Source organism: Myxine glutinosa, chromosome 1 (genome assembly GCF_964187855.1).
Source record: "Myxine glutinosa chromosome 1, kmMyxGlut1.1, whole genome shotgun sequence".
Lineage (NCBI taxonomy): Eukaryota > Metazoa > Chordata > Myxini > Myxiniformes > Myxinidae > Myxine > Myxine glutinosa.
This window is the reverse complement of record NC_136261.1, coordinates 157,258,883-157,275,775: the sequence shown is the minus strand read 5'-3', so window position 1 is coordinate 157,275,775 and position 16,893 is coordinate 157,258,883. Positions and strand designations below refer to the sequence as shown.

General features: G+C 50.1%; 1 pseudogene; it reads left to right on the top strand.

Annotated features, from left to right (window-relative positions):
• The window catches only part of LOC137430846 (glutamate receptor ionotropic, NMDA 2A-like), a 566,227-nt pseudogene that overhangs the window by 144,831 nt on the left and 404,503 nt on the right, over positions 1 to 16,893 (top strand).

The following is a 16,893-nucleotide window of genomic DNA, read 5'->3' as shown; positions in this document are numbered from 1 at the left end:
CGTCCTGACAGCCTGAAATGTTCTGAGGTCCGCAACTGTGTAATCAAAATCATTATCGGTAACATCAACAACGGAAGAACAATCTTCAGAAGCGGAGATCTCATTGTCGCGGCCCAGTGACTCGTTCTGGTCGTCGTTCCAGGATCCGCGATCTGCAGTCACGTCGACGGCCGGAGTGTCATCTGGACCCACGGTCAGCTTGTCGGTCATCACCATGGCCTTTTCTGGTGTCGTCTTCAGTGTCCATCCTGTGGTAAACTTTCTCACACACGCAAGGACTAAAGCCTTGATTAGTACACAACAAACCACGATTCCAAGGACTATTGCCAAGGCGGTCAATATCCACTTTACTATCATACCTGTCCATCCTTTAAACCAGTCAGTAAGCCACTGGTGGGAGGCTTCCCGATCCATTCGATCCTTTGTCAATATATGAGCACTTTCTCTTAACCTTATAATAGCAGCACTGACCCCTTGTGAAGGATCAGGAATAAAAGTACAACATTTACCCTTAATTATCCCACATACCCCTCCTCGTTCTGTCAGTAGCATATCTAACGCAACCCTATTTTGCATAACCATTGTACGCAGGTGGACAACCGTGTCCAACATTTCGTCATGTGCTGTAGCGGTGTCGTTGGCCACCCTTTCTAAGATTAACGCAATTTTGTCAATGCGGTAACTGTTCATGACCGTCCCAGCCCATGGGAAGAAGAAACTAACGGCTTTCTCCCAATCAGCGCCGTGTAAGGTGGTGGTGTCGTCGTCGTGCCAATAGGTGCTTCGTTGTGTCCTTATGAGTGCAGTGGTATTATGCAAGTGTTGTCGCATTTCCATCTCTGGGAAAACTGATCCTAAATAGCAAATTCCTCCCCAATTATCAGGTAAATACGGGTAAGCTTTATTCCCGCATACAAACATGGTCCCGTGCGGAGCCACTAAATGGGTGGTCATGCAAGTGAGAAGGCCTGGGATAGTGTTTGTCCCGTTTTCCCCTTCCCATGCCAACTGGAGGTGTGTGAGGTTATGTAAGGGCGAGCTTGTAACATTCACTAACAGCCTGTGTTTGCGCAAAGTTTCGCTAGTTTATTTTTTAAAGTCTTATTCGTTCGTTCCACAAGTCCCGGTGACTGTGGGTGGTAAACGCAATGGAAGGACTGTTTCACGCCCAACGCCTTCAGGATGCCCGTGACCACCTGCGCCGTGAAATGGCCCCCTTGATCTGACGAAATTATCTGGGGGATGCCAAATCGGCACATAAAATCCCGCACGAGGCGCTTCACTACTGTCGGGGCATCGGACTTGACGCATGGGTAGGCTTCGACCCATTTGGTGAATGCATCTACGATCACCAACACGTAGCGAAATGACATGCTTGGTTCCAATTCCGTGAAATCGAACTCGATATTTGCGAACGGCCCACTTAGCGGGGGCCGTCCTCCGTCATGTGCATGTCTCGGCGGCGCCCCTCTATTGTGTTGCTGGCAGACCACGCACGATCGGCACACTTCGGATACAATCCGTGACAGTCCTGGTGCCGCCCAAGTGTAGTTTATCTGTCCCATCACCCCCCTCTGGCACACATGACCATTTTGATGTGCCATGCGTGCCAGCCAAGGCAGTAAGGCCTGGGGTGCTATAGGTTTCTCGTCAAGGGTCCATATTTCCCCTGGCCCAGGGTGTATCGCCCCTCGTTTGAGCCAGTCCTCGTGTTCGGCCGTCGGCGCAGCGTTTTGCAAGTTTATGATATCGTCCTTAGTTGGTGTGGCGGGTGGTCCCACAGTCGGTATGTCAGCAATCTGTGCGGATGTCGCCTTTGCTCGTGTCACCATCGGCATGTTGCGTTCTATCTGTTGGTTGGCGGCCTTTCCTGCCGCCTCGTCCGCACTTGCATTGCCCCGGGCAACGTCAGTGTCCGCCCTTTGGTGGCCACGACATTTAATTACCGCAATAGCGCGGGGAAGTAAAATGCTTCAGAGGAGCCCTTCTACCAACGCGCCATTCTTTATCACTGAACCGGCAGATGTGAGGAAACCTCTCATCTTCCAGATGGCCCCTTTGTCGTGGACTACGCCGTGAGCATAGGCCGAATCTGTGTAAATGTTGACGGCAAGGCCTTCCGCCAAGCTGCACGCTCTGGTCAAGGCGCACAGCTCCGCCTGCTGTGCGGAAAATGTAGGTGGAAGACGCCCGCTTTCTACCGTCTCGCTATCCGAGCACACAGCGTACCCGGACAACAGGGACCCGTCCCATGCGCGCCTAGCTGATCCATCGACATAATATGTACAATCGGGGTAGTCTAGGGGATTGTCCTTTAAATCCGATCGCACCGTGGAGACTAGCTGCACAACGTCGGCGCACACATGGGGTTCGCCCTCCTCAGGGGTGGGCATCAGTGAGGCTGGGTTGAGTGTCATGCAACGTTCGATCGTGATGTTGGCTGCAGTGATCAGTGCGGATTCGTATTGCATTAATCTAGTGTTAGACAAATGCTGTGTGCTTCGCTTTAACAACAGCGAAGTGATGCAATGCGGTACCCGTAGCGTTACTGGGTGTCCCATAACAATGTCCGCTGTTCTTTCTACTGCGTACCTGGCCGCTGCCACGGCTTGCAGGCACACCGGAAACCCTCGTTCGACCGGGTCTAACTTTTTACTAAAGTAGGCCACCGGCCGCTCCTTATCCCCATGGGTCTGTGTCAAGACTGACTGGGCGAAACCTCCCACGGCGTGAGTGTAAAGGGTAAATGGTTTCGCATAATCTGGGAGTCCCAATGACGGTGCCGTGACCAACGCCTTTTTTAGCCCTATGAAACATCGCTTCAATTCATCCGTCCATACCAATTCGTCCGGGGCGTTTGATTTGGTCGCCTCGTACAGTGGCTTAGCCAGCAGCGCAAAATCAAGGAGCCAAGTGCGGCAGTATCCCGTCATACCTAGGAAGCGCAGCATTTGCCGTTGCGAGCGTGGGCGAGGCATCTCCATAATAGCGGTCACCTGTCCAGCATCCAATTCCCGTTTCCCATGCGAAATGGCGTGTCCCAAGTAAGTTACAACCTTCCACACAAATTGAAGTTTTGGTCTGCCTACTTTGTGGCCTTTGGCCGCCAAGGCCTTTAATAGGGCCATGGAAGCCTTTTCGCACGCCTCCTTAGAAGGGGAGCAAATCAACAAATCGTCAATGTATTGCAACAACACTGACCCTCCCTTCAATTCCACATCCGCCAGGTCGCGGTGCAGCGCCCGGGAAAACAGAGTGGGGCTATCTGAAAACCCCTGAGGTAGTACTGTCCAAGTATACTGTCGCCCCCTATGGGTGAAAGCGAACAAGTATTGTGACTCAGCCGCGATGGGCACAGAGAAAAACGCAGAACAAAGGTCAATAACTGTGAAGTATGTTGCGTCCGGCGGAATTGACATCATAAGGGTCTCTCCATTCGGCACTAGTGGGTGTATGCCTTGTATCACCTTGTTCACCTCCCTTAAATCCTGTACGAACCTCCATTTATCTTTCATCGGCTTTTTTACCGGCAAAATTGGTGTATTACATGGGCTGTTAGTTTCCACGATAATTTTCTGCTCCACTAGGGATCGAATTACCGGTGCTATACCTTCGTCGGCCTCGGGTCGTAGCTTATACTGTTTCACGTTTGGCAAGCGCATCCCCGGCTGCACTGATATCACTAAAGGTTCGGCGTCTCGCATCCGTCCAACCTCGTCGTCGCTCCGAGGCCATAAATCGTCTGGCACCTCCGCCAGGAGGTAGTCTGACTCACCCGGGTCCGTTAGAACCGCTCGCATGGCATAGATGCCCTTAGGGGGCAACTCTGCCTCTTCGAACACTCCATCCCTCAGTTGTGTCTTAATGTCAATCGAGAACCCTTCACCGTTATTGAGCCGTCTCACAGTCCAGCGGCCCCTCTTAAACCAATAACCTTGTAAGGGAACTTCCTGTAATCGCCCCACCATCCAACCTACACTTTCCGGCGGCCACCCCTTGGCAGTAGTGAGGGTAACATGGGCGGCCGCTCCTTTGGGGTATTGGGTCAACGCACGCTGACTCGCGGATAGGATTACCTCGATACCTATCCCCTCACGGCCGATCCATATCCGTGATAAGTGTAGAGGCGTGCGCTCGCCCAGCTTTTCCTTAACCTTCTCTCGATAATCCTCGTCCTCGCCCCTTGCATCGTAATACGCCGTGCAATGGGGTGGATTATCCTTTAAGTGTTTTATCGAAATTTGGTGCAGTTGTAGCCAATCTCGCAGAACTGGACTGTCCAAACACACATTATCTATGATATGCGTCCAAGTAGCCCGAGCCCCTTCATCCAAGCGCCACCAATACGCGGTGGGGCCGGGACGAGACAATGCCATCATCAACGAGTCGTGTTTAGATTCCGCGACATCTACGAAAACTCCCTGCTCTGTACATGAAATTTGACAGCCCAATCGGCACAGTAAGTCCCGTCCCAGCAAATTTGTTGGGGCGGTAGTGGTCATCAAGAAAGCATGTTTAGCCTCCAGCGGGCCGCATGTTACTCGCACTTCCTCCGAAATAGGAAGCGCTTGGGGTAAGCCCGAAACGCCCATTATTTGAACGTTCCTCACCGTGGGGCGCAAAGATGGCAATTGCCCCTCGTTAATTGTACTGCGGGTCGCGCCTGTATCGACAAGAAACTCTAATTGTCGTCCGTCCACGTCCAGCGTCAAGGTCGGTTCCTCTGCCGGTGTCATGGTCAAAAGAGGACACTCCTTAGGCGACCCGCTGGCGTCCCGTCAATAGGCCCCTCTATTGTCCTGGGGCGGAAACCCCTTACGAGCACTTGGGCAATCACGTCTCCAGTGTCCCATTTGCTTGCAATAGAAGCACGGTTCCTGCGGAACCGGCGGTGCGGAGGGCATAGGTCGTCCCTCTACGGCACCCCTTCCGCCCAGCCGTCGGTCTGGCGGCCCCCACTGTGACTGGTTTACTTGTTGCCATTGCGGCGGACCCCGAGGCAGGGCCCAGGTCTCCCTCGCTCCATTCTGCATCCCACTATTGGGGGGTGGTCCAGGGGTTTGGAGAAGGGGTCTTGGTGGATACCAAATTTGGGGAGGGGGCCCTGGTACGGTCCAAGTTTGAGGGTTTTGAGGAGGTGGGGGAAGAGGGGGTGGTATTGTCCATTGTTGTCTTATCTCGTCCATGTTAATTCGTCCATGGTCTTGGTCGGTACAACCGTCGCAGTCGTTGCCTTCATGGTGGACCCACTCTCCGTTGGGGGATTGGCCCCTATAGAAAGGCCAACCCCCCCTCCCGGGGTCCTCATAACCCCGGACGGGCCCCCACTTCTGGCACTGATCGCGTATGTGGCTCTGACTCCGATCCCCCTTTTTATTTTGATTAAGTTGAGCCCGTTTCTCCTGGACATACATTTGCAATATTTCCTCCTTAATATCCTTCTTCTCCTCTAAGGAGGAGCCCGGGCATTGTTCCAGCTTGTCGCATAAATCGTTGGTTGTCATTCCCTTCCAGCCAAAAAGGACGGACTGTACCTGTTTCTTTAATGCCGGCCGAAGCCCCTCGATTAGATATTGGTTTACCAATGGTTGGGGTAGCCCTATCAGCTGCATCGGACCCAGTCCTCCCCAGCGCGCGATGGCCTTTTCCAACCTTTCCCGGTAATCTCCAATTGATTCTCCTGTCTTCTGTTTTATGGCCCCGATTTTTCCCCAGTCCGGACCTCCTGCTGGCAACAGCGCCAGCTCGATGAATTCTAGCAGCCGGACCTTCAGTTCCTCCCATTGTACTTGTGTTATCTGGCCCGCTCCTGCTGCCCTTGGATCCTCAATCGGCCACTGTGCTCTTTGTCTAGCCCTTTCCCATACCTTGGGTGGGAGCACGGATACTCCCATATGGGTTATGTCTCGATAGTCGCACTCGCCAACTAAAAACCAATTCGACATGGTTGGCACTATCTGTCGTGGGTCATCGATAAGCAAATGTTGAATCCTTTCCCGCATTACTGTTAAAGCGGATTCTTTCCATGGTACCCTTTCTCGAACCCCCTGACCTTGAGCATTAACTCCAATAACTTGTAAGGGGCACAATGTTTTCCTTCCTGTTATTTCCTGACATTCCAATGGGGTAGTTTGTGAGGTCTCGTTCCCATTACAGCCTACCAGTGAGGGGTATAACCCATCCTGTCCTATCGGTGGTGGGAACCCTACAATATCGGTCCCGTTATTTATCCCGTTAGCCCCGAGCTGTGCAAACGGATTTCCCTGGCTCGGATGGTTCTGGGGGGTAACGACCTTCGTGCCGTGGGGTGTCGGCCCCTGGGGTAACTGGGGCGCGATGGTAGCGGGGTTGCAGGGAGGTGGTGGCGGGAGCGCAGAAAGGATAGGTGGCGCCTGAAACCCCGGGACAGGGCTTAGGTCTGGGGCTGGGGAGGGTAGATTGGTTACTACCTCCCCTACCACGGAGTCTGGATTTTCAACGAGCGGCATCAGTCGCGCGTTGGCCTGCCTCTCTATTTCTTTAACCGCTTCATCCTGCATTTTATTCGCCTGTTTCCTCAGGCCCTTGAGTTTTGATACCTCACCGGCCAGGCTGGCCTGTATCGACCTTGCGTGTCGCTTCATCGCTTCTTCCTTCCACCAACCAAAGACTTTCCAATAGTCAGGCGGGAAGTGTTTCGTGTCCTGTTCTAACTTTTCTAATGCCCCATACAACGCGTCCAATTTTTCCAGTGCAAAAGACCCTCCTTCGGGCCACGGTTCACCTAGATCCTTAGTCAGCGCAACCCATGACTTCCCTGGTCTCGCAGCGTCATAGCCATACCTCCTAAACATGAAAAATGCTGGGGTATTTCTGAGAGGTTCACCTGCCTTTACAGTCTTATTACCCATCCTAGGAAAATTTAGTTTACCGACGTAGCCTTGTACCCGTGAGGTTCGCCCGCCTCGCGAGGTACGGCCGTCTACCTAACTCTTGAGAGGCCGACGTAGCCTTGTACCCGTGAGGTTCACCCGCCTCGCGAGGTACGGCCGTCAACCTAACTCCTGAGAGGCTCGCCCGCCTTCACAGCTGTCTAACCTATCCTTACTTTACTTTCCTGGCGTCCTACGCCCTTATAATACTTCTAACCTTACTTATGATTCCAATGTCTCCCGGGTAGGCCTCGGATTGGGACGCCGCCCTTATCCTTACCTTCACAACCCAGAGATCTATTACCCCTTACTCTCGGGCACCCAACGTGGGGCACTTTCCTTTACGTAACGTTACCCTGACGAGTCCATAAACAGTCAGTTGCTCCGGGACCCAAGCGGTCCGTATTTAAATTTAGGTTCGTGGATCAGGTTCGAGCAGGGAACGGAACAAACGGCACCCGAGCAAGAGAGTGGGTTACAATTTGGACTGACCCCCAGGCTATAAAGGAAAAAACAAAAGAAAACCACAGCTCACCTGACCCGGATCAATTGCCAGCTGGTCTCACCACTCACTTGCCTGGGACCGCGTCCCGGACTGCACAGACTGATCCCACCGCTGCCACCATTTGTCGGAATGGGACTTAGAACTTGGGACTCAGAGGACTCAGAGAAAGGCTCAACGGATATATTTATTAGAACTCGTTTACACAAGCTTGCGGAAAACACAATGTCGCTTGAAGCTCACGAAATGACCAACACTACAACAAGGTGCTCTGAAGTAATTCGATTTAAACTTGCTATATATAAAGAATATTAGGGTGTGGCTTTAGCTCACAAGATACAGAGAAAGAATGGGCTCATTGGTCCCCCCACCATTAGTCCCATCCTGTTGTTCAGTTAGTTAAAGGAAGTTCATCCAAGGCCACTCATGGGTTAGCTCAGATAAGGAGATGGTCAGCAATATGTGGCAACATGTTTACAACTTTCTGTATGGAGACTTGGGTTGGGGAAGTACAAAGGGAGTGGACACTCATAAATGTGTCAACCTACAGGATATTGGCAAAGTCTTGTGGGAGGCTGAGAGATAAATGTGTAGCAGCTGCAACCAAGGCCACAAAAGGGGAACAAGGGATTATGCCAATACAGGGCAAGAGCTCACAAGCACAGAACTCCTTATTAGGGTATTACACATCCTCAATGCACAAGAAAGGACTAAGTATTTTAAAAGAATACAGCAATCAGTCAAAACAAAACATATAATTGGTTATGCTTGGTAATTGGTAGAGCAGCAAGAATTAACAAAGGGGGAGGGGAATAACAGCTCCCCACATATATATTATATAATTTATATATATATATATATATATATATATATATATATATATATATATATATATATATATATATATATATATATATATATATATATATATATATACTAGCTTGGCTCGGCTCGCTCCGCTCGCCTCACCACGTGTCGTTACAGAGGAACGGGCTTGTTTTAGCTGCAGGTAATGACTGTACCTGAGTTGCTGTGTTGTCATGATTTACACCAATCATCACACAAACAATTATTTTGCACAAATTTATTTGTGGTGTTTGTGATATTACATTTTTATAAGCAATTTAGGTTGAAAAAATATATAAAATTCAATAAAAGAACCCCTCAGCACACACATACGGGAGGGGTAGGTGCAGACTGGAAGTTTGGAACGATTACACCTCACCACCACGTAATTCAAAACACCTCACCACCAAGTAATTCAAAACACCTCACCACCACATAATTCAAAACACCTCACCACCATGTAATTAAAATTACCTCACCCCCATGTAATTTAAAACACCTCACCCCACCTAATTTAAAACACCACACCACCAAGTAATTTAAAACACCTCACCCCACCTAATTTAAAACACCTCACCACCAAGTAATTAAAAACACCTCACCCCACCTAATTTAAAACACCTCACCACTAAGTAATTAAAAACACCTCACCCCACCTAATTTAAAACACCTCACCACCACGTAATCCAAAACGCCTCACCCCCATGTAATTCAAAACACCTTACCACCATGAAATTCAAAACACCTCACCGTCACGTAATTAAAAACACCTCACCACCAAGTAATTCAAAACACCTTACCACCACGTAATCCAAAACACCTCACCCCCATGTAATTCAAAACACCTTACCACCATGTAATTGAAACCACCTAATCACCACATAATTAAAAACACCTCACCATCACGTCATTTAAAAACACCTCACCACCACATAATTCAAAATACCTCACCACCACGTGATTCAAAACCACCACCACGTTATTAAAAACACTTCACAACCACAGAAACAAAAGTTTCAGGGAGTAGTTTAGTGACAACAGACATTGCCCAGATATGTAGATATATTGATAAATAACTGTACCTGAGTTGCTGTTTTGTCATGGTTTACATCAATCATAATTCAAACAATCCAATCATAATGCACAAATCTATTTGTAATATACGTGATATCACATTTTATAAACAATTGAAGTTGAAAAAAACAAAAATTCCCCAAAAAATCCCCCCCTCCCCCCCCCCATTAAAAAAAAAAATTGGAAACAGTTTCAAAAAAATACCCTTAGGACATACCGACGGGAGAGATAGGTGCATCCCAGAAGTTTGGTACGATTTCACAAAAGTTTGAGGGAGTAGTTCAGTGACAACACAACACAACATAAGACAGACACTGCACAGATATATATATATATATATATATATATATATATATATATATATATGTATATATATATATATATATATATATATATGTATATGTATATATATATATATATATATATATATATATATATATATATATATACACATATATATATATATATATATATATATATATATATTGTTACGGATACGGAGGACGGCTCTCCCGTTAGCAAGGGGTGATTAGCCCCTTGTCCTGTTAAGCTGGCTGTCTCCCCGTTCCTGGCACTTGTAACGCTCTCCCGCGGGATGGAACGGATCAGGGTTATGGGTCCAGGGTTTATCCCGAATACCTTTATCCGTCCCTCCGCAGACTAGGGAGACAAGTACCCCTCGAATCCCGGTTTTAGATGTTATTTGCCGAGCGGTGTTAGCAACCCGACGTTCGAGCCATTACCAAAGACTAACCCGATTCTCAAACGTTGGCCAAATCGCGCCACGTGCACTCAATATGGAAACCTCTAAATCGACCGAAAGAGCATGAAGAAGTAAAGACAAAGTAGGGAATAACAAGATTTATTACTATTTATACACACCAAGCAGAAAGGAAAAGAAAGATGATTTATAAGGCAATGGAAGGAGCAGGAGACATAGTGCAATTATTAGCTTATATATGGCAGTCTTAATTAAAACCCCAAGACAACATGAAAGACGGACGAACAATCACACTTACACGGGGAAATGATGGCAGGAATCACTGGAGGGAGAAGGTCCAAGCCGATGGCAGGGCAGGAAGGTCCGGGCAATTCCACACCGTCGAGGTCCATGTTCCGTGCTCGAAGCGAACAGCAGCTGGCAGCTCTGCGTCTCCACAACCGGCAATAGGGCCTAGAGGGTCTCGGCGTATTGCTGCAGTATCAGCACCCCCTCACGTCTCGTTCTCTCTTGGCTGCTTTAGCTGGATCGTGCATCTGCCGCACCTCTCTCTCAATCTTCTCCGGACCTCTCAATCTTTTCTCAGGACTCTGTGACTTCTCCAGGACCTCAATCTTCTCCAAAAGCCCTATAGGAACCCGCACGTGTCCTTTTATAACGTGCTTTTTGGTTTCTTACCCGCGTGCGTTGTAAACGCCCCTCGGTCAGCTCGCCTCGGCCTTGATTGGTCGCGAGGGCTACCGATCCCGCCCCTCTTGATGACGCGTTGGCAAAGCCACGCCTTGTTTCTCGCGCTTGGCTGACTCCTCCCCCCCGATGATGAAGTGGAGACACGCCTTTCTTCTCCGTTGGTTACCTCGTGCGTAATGGAGTCAAATGCAGCAAACAGTGGACAGGGGATGAAATGCAGCAAAGTGGATAAAGGTGTCAATTGCAGCAAAGTGGATAAACCTGGCACTTTGAAGATGCCATGGGGCGTCGGAGGGACCTACTCTTATTTAATTCGGTGCAATGAAGAGTCAAACTATTGGGAAACACATCCTTAACCTACATAAAATAAGTGACTAACTATTTAAAAGGATATATGGTGCCCTGTGTGTAGGTTTATGGAATTAACTAAGAGGACGAGCTTCGACCTTTCTTTACATTACGGAGGGTGCCATTTACACACAACAAAACCATAGTTCTCACATTCTTTACATTTTCTCAAATTCGTTACACTTCTCAAATTCGTTACACTGCACCCTCCTTCCTTCAGGCCCGTGCTCGGGCCTATAAAACTTTACTTTTAGTGTGACACGTAGGTGTAATTCCCTCTACAATTAACCTGACCCTGAGTGCGACAATTTTAAAACACAAATAAATAGATCCCCCTGCTGCATTGCACCCTGCCTAACAGATTTGCGCCCACAGGATAACCGAATTGCGGAATTGTTTTCAAGCTATACATTTACGGTGGGGATCATTATTTACAGTGACGTTATTTCTTATTTACAACGCAACCCAGGACCTGTGTTTTTTTTCTTTTTAGGGAAACAAGGAGAAGGATATTCCTGTTGGGAGGGAGGAGACAGCACGCATTGCATCGATGCACCAGTACCAATAACACCAAAGCACCCAAAAGCACCAACCACCAAACGCACCAACCAGTGCACAGTCATTACTGTTTGTAATAAACACACAAAAAAAACAACTGGTGGTGGTCTTCTCCTTCTCTGCTGGGCCGATGTTCTTCCCGATGTCTTCTTGCTTCATGCGGCCTACTTGGAAATATAAAAAGCACAACCCGTGTCCATTTTTTTTTAGGGCCACAGGGGCCAACTAAGGGTGGTCCACCTGTTTGGCATAGGTGCCACCTTACCGAGGTCCGCAAGCAAGATTCCCTGGCCACTATGGCTGGTCTCCAACAGAGGTGCCCTGCCCCAGAACCTGGGGTCCATCAAGTGGTACTTGGCCGCAGGACAGCGGTCCATAAAGTGGTACATCAATGCAATGCATGCTGGTTGCAAGGGTCCTGGCACACAAAGCGACCTCCGCACGCTCCTCTCAACGCCCAGTGGCGCACAGTCCTCGGGTGGGAGACAAGGGGGGGGGGGGGGAAAGACAGATGAGCGAGGGGTAAGGTCACAAGGGTACACATCAAACAAGGCAATGCAAGGCGAAGTGCGTACGGAGAGCGAAGTGAGAAAGCTTGTCCCTACCGTACGTCACCCCCCCCCCCCCCTGTTACCTACTCTACCCTTGCCCTAACCCCATATTTACAAAATCTACACATTACAAATTCATCACTACAATCCCTCCAACCAAATTTGCCATCACCAATTCATCATCAATCCTCATAAGGAGGGAGAGATGGAACAACAAAGCACAATGTCACACCCACGTCATGATGCGTCTCACATTCCAAACATTTGCACAATAAAATAATAAAAACATGGCATGGTGTGGAGTCCTGTCACCTCAGGTGAGTGGATGCAGATGGTGCAAGGAGATTCTTAATCCTAACTACCTTCTAAATGACTTTAACACACTTTACACTACCCGGGGTCTTCCCTGCCAATCCATTGGCCAACTTACACTATGGGTTCTCAAAACCAATTCCCATTGACCAAACTGTGGTGCTTATCAATTTGGGGTCTCACTCCCCCGATTCATCTCCCGGTGCCCTTGTACAATTTCCGGGCTGAGTCGTGTAGCTCTTCCAGCAGGTCTACCCACCTGCACACCTCCACCACTGTAGTTGCCACCTGAGCTTACCTAGCTCCTCACCCTAACCTATCTAACTGGGGAAGGCCCCTCCTGGCTCTGTCACCCCTCGGTGCCCTCTGGCACTGGGCTACCCGGGTCCGTCCTCCGGATCCTCGGGCCCCATCCACAACAACTCTACCGGCTCCCAGAGCCCACCTGCGGCCTCACCTGGCCAACATCCTCACAGTGGTGGAGTGCCCATCCGACTGCACGCACTAACAGGCTACACGCCCAGCCATTTCCACAACACTAATGCACCCATTCAACCATCATTCTTCCACCACGCACCACAGATGCCATTATCCAACCACAATTTACCTGTACCCTCTACCTAACACTTACACTACCCTCCCTGGGTATTCGTGATGGGGGTCCATCCTCCTTTCCCCCATCCACACCTTCGCACCATCCACTCCACTCCACAGTTTCCACCATACTCACTCCACGACCATCCATTCCACACTCCATATATTCCACACTCCATGTCTTCCACACAACCATTCTCCATACACCTGTCATTGCACACCTGTGCAATCACATCTGGTGCCACCTGCACCCTCCTCCGCTTCCTGGACCATTTGGTCAGCACCACACACATCACCATCACCATCACTCATACACTGCTCCATCCACCTGTTCAGTTGCACACCTGTGCAATCTCAATACAACTCACAATCACAATCATTTACTCATACCCTGCTCAATACACTTTCGATCCTCACACACACGGTATCATCTCATCTAACTACTCCCCTCTGGAACTTGCGCTTCCCAGTCGCCCCTTTAAACTATTGCGCTCCCTCGTCATTATCATCCAACTAATCTACCTGCGTCCCCACTACAGGTATCATTGTCACTACCTAACCTTAGCGTTACCTATTGTCAATCTCTAAGTCCCTACACACTATATCCTAACCCTCCCGGGCTAGTTTTCACTGCAAAACCCCATAAAACTAGTGCTCCTTTGCCCCCGCTGTGAGAGATGGCAGAGTTGCCATCCCACCACATCGGGTATCTCTCACTACTACTATCAATTTTGTTCATCCAATTCCAGCCAATCAAAAATTTTTCAATTACTGCCAATTCTATTCACTTTTTTTAAATTTCGGATCAAAAAACACTCATCATCATCACAGTCCGCTTTATCTGAGCCTCGGTGCGTCGTCACATCATTAAAACTCAGCTTCGCAAAGCCGAGCAATGAATTCGGGTGGTTTGGTCGCCTGCAGTTGGATCCGTCCGGCATTCACGACTCTGGGGAGGAGGCATGCTCGGGCCGAGGTTCCACGCATCATCGCGGCTCGGTACCTTGCGGTCCCGGGCCCGATGACCGAGGCTCGCCCGGTCGGAACCCCGTCCCCACGAGGGGGCACCGTTCCTCTTCCTCCCACTCGCCCTTGAACCGGACCGGTCGCCTCGCCCGACAAGGCCCGGACTCGACCGTGCGGGGCCTAGCATCCAACAAAGCGCAACGCGCACCGAGGGCCCGCGTCGGCTATCCGTCGCCCTAAACGCTAACCTGTTCAATGTCGATGCTTCACTTGCATACGCGACCCGTTTCACACTCACAAAACCTGGCGTCTCGGCGCCTCCAGTGCATCCCACACACTCTGTCCAATCCACCAACGCACTCCCCGTTACACACCACACCTCTCGCGCACACTCGCCGTTCGCACACTCCCTTAACACACCTCGTGCACCATCTTGCGCACTCTCCCTCGTCGGTACGTACTCCGTACCACTCACCATGGGCGTGCACTCCTGCATCCACCCACTACCGCGCTCCGATGTGCTCTCTCGCACTCGCGCCACCACTAACTCAGGTGTGCTTTCTCGCACACCCTCGCCGTTCATCCCATACGTGCATCCTCGCACCCGCTCCACCACCAACTCACTCCTCGTGTCACACACCGTACACCCCGACGTGCATTCTCGCTCGCACTCAGTTTCACTCCCACACTTTATAACACACCCACTCGCCGACGCACATTTTTCCCTCACACGCGCGCCATTTACACTCACACGGGACCCTTCACCAACGCCCGGGTGCCATATCGACCCCAATCGCGCGACAATTCTCTTCGCGCCAAACCCCCTCTTACAAAATCTCCCGGTACCACATACAGCCCGTCTCACCTTCGGGGTTCTTCTTCCTCCCTGCACCAACACCTGCAAACTTCCATTTGGGTTAAGCACAGCATCGTGATGTGAGCAGGGACTTTGTACATAATCCATTTCTTCCTCCGATTCCTGGGCTACCTCCGTCGTCTCTTCAATTTTAATTATACCCACTACTGCTTTTTCTTTATTCCCCTCGACGACCGTTGGCTTTAATAAAATTCCCTCTTCTACCTCAGCGGTCGCCGGCTGCCCCATACCCCGGGTCACGATCTCTATACCCGTCATTGTACCCGCGCTTTCCTCCACTTCGCTCAACCAGCGCTCCTCGACCCGCGTTGCTTCGTCGTGCACCCTTGGGACCTTCTCGCCCACCATGCGATCCATGGTCTCCCCACATTTTTGCATGCGGTCACCCATTCTGTCCCCAATTTTGCCGATTCACTCCATTTTGCTTCCTAGCCTCTCGATTTGATTTCCTAGTCGCTCCCCCATTCTGTTTTCCATTTTTTCTATTTCCCTGCTAAATTTATTCCTTTCTTCACTCTGCTCGGCCATGTACGCCAGGCATTGTGTCATGAATAGGCCCCAGTCTGTTGGCACCGCGGGCTCGGCCTCGCGCGCTCGTGCGAGGCGCCATTTTGTGCCTCTCCAACCACATGCGCGAGGGCGCCATTTTGTGCACCTGAAGCTCCCTCAACCACATTGCCATTGTTCTCCTCCTCCATTTCTTCCCTCTGGTCCTGGGTTACCCCTAACCCCTCTTCTAGTTCACCCACCTGCATCCGATCGCCTTGATTGTCCATGGCACGACTCAATTTGGGATGTTAAACAAAATCTCGGCCGCTCGTAATTTCGACCCAATTTTTTTTTTGAGAATTATTAAAAATTTGGTTCGGGCCTCAAATCTCACTCCCAGACACCAAATGTTACGGATACGGAGGACGGCTCTCCCGTTAGCAAGGGGTGATTAGCCCCTTGTCCTGTTAAGCTGGCCGTCTCCCCGTTCCTGGCACTTGTAACGCCCTCCCGCGGGATGGAACGGATCAGGGTTATGGGTCCAGGGTTTATCCCGAATACCTTTATCCGTCCCTCCGCAGACTAGGGAGACAAGTACCGCTCGAACCCCGGTTTTAGATGTTATTTGCCGAGCGGTGTTAGCAACCCGACGTTCGAGCCATTACCAAAGACTAACCCGATTCTCAAACGTTGGCCAAATCGCGCCACGTGCACTCAATATGGAAACCTCTAAAGCGACCGAAAGAGCATGAAGAAGTAAAGACAAAGTAGGGAATAACAAGATTTATTACTATTTATACACACTAAGCAGAAAGGAAAAGAAAGATGATTTATAAGGCAATGGAAGGAGCAGGAGACATAGTGCAATGATTAGCTTATATATGGCAGTCTTAATTAAAACCCCAAGACAACATGAAAGACGGACGAACAATCACACTTACACGGGGAAATGATGGCAGGAATCACTGGAGGGGGGAGAAGGTCCAATCCGATGGCAGGGCAGGAAGGTCCGGGCAATTCCACACCGTCGAGGTCCACGTTCCGTGCTCAAAGCGAACAGCAGCTGGCAGCTCCGCGTCTCCACAACCGGCAATAGGGCCTCGAGGGTCTCGGCATATTGCTGCAGTATCAGCACCCCCTCACGTCTCGTTCTCTCTTGGCTGCTTTAGCTGGATCGCGCATCTGCCGCACCTCTCTCTCAATCTTCTCCGGACCTCTCAATCTTTTCTCAGGACTCTGTGACTTCTCCAGGACCTCAATCTTCTCCAAAAGCCCTACAAGAACCCGCGCGTGTCCTTTTATAACGTGCTTTTTGGTTTCTTACCCGCGTGCGTTGTAAACGCCCCTCGGTCAGCTCGCCTCGGCCTTGATTGGTCGCGAGGGCTACCGATCCCGCCCCTCTTGATGACGCGTTGGCAAAGCCACGCCTTGTTCCTCGCGCTTGGCTGACTCCT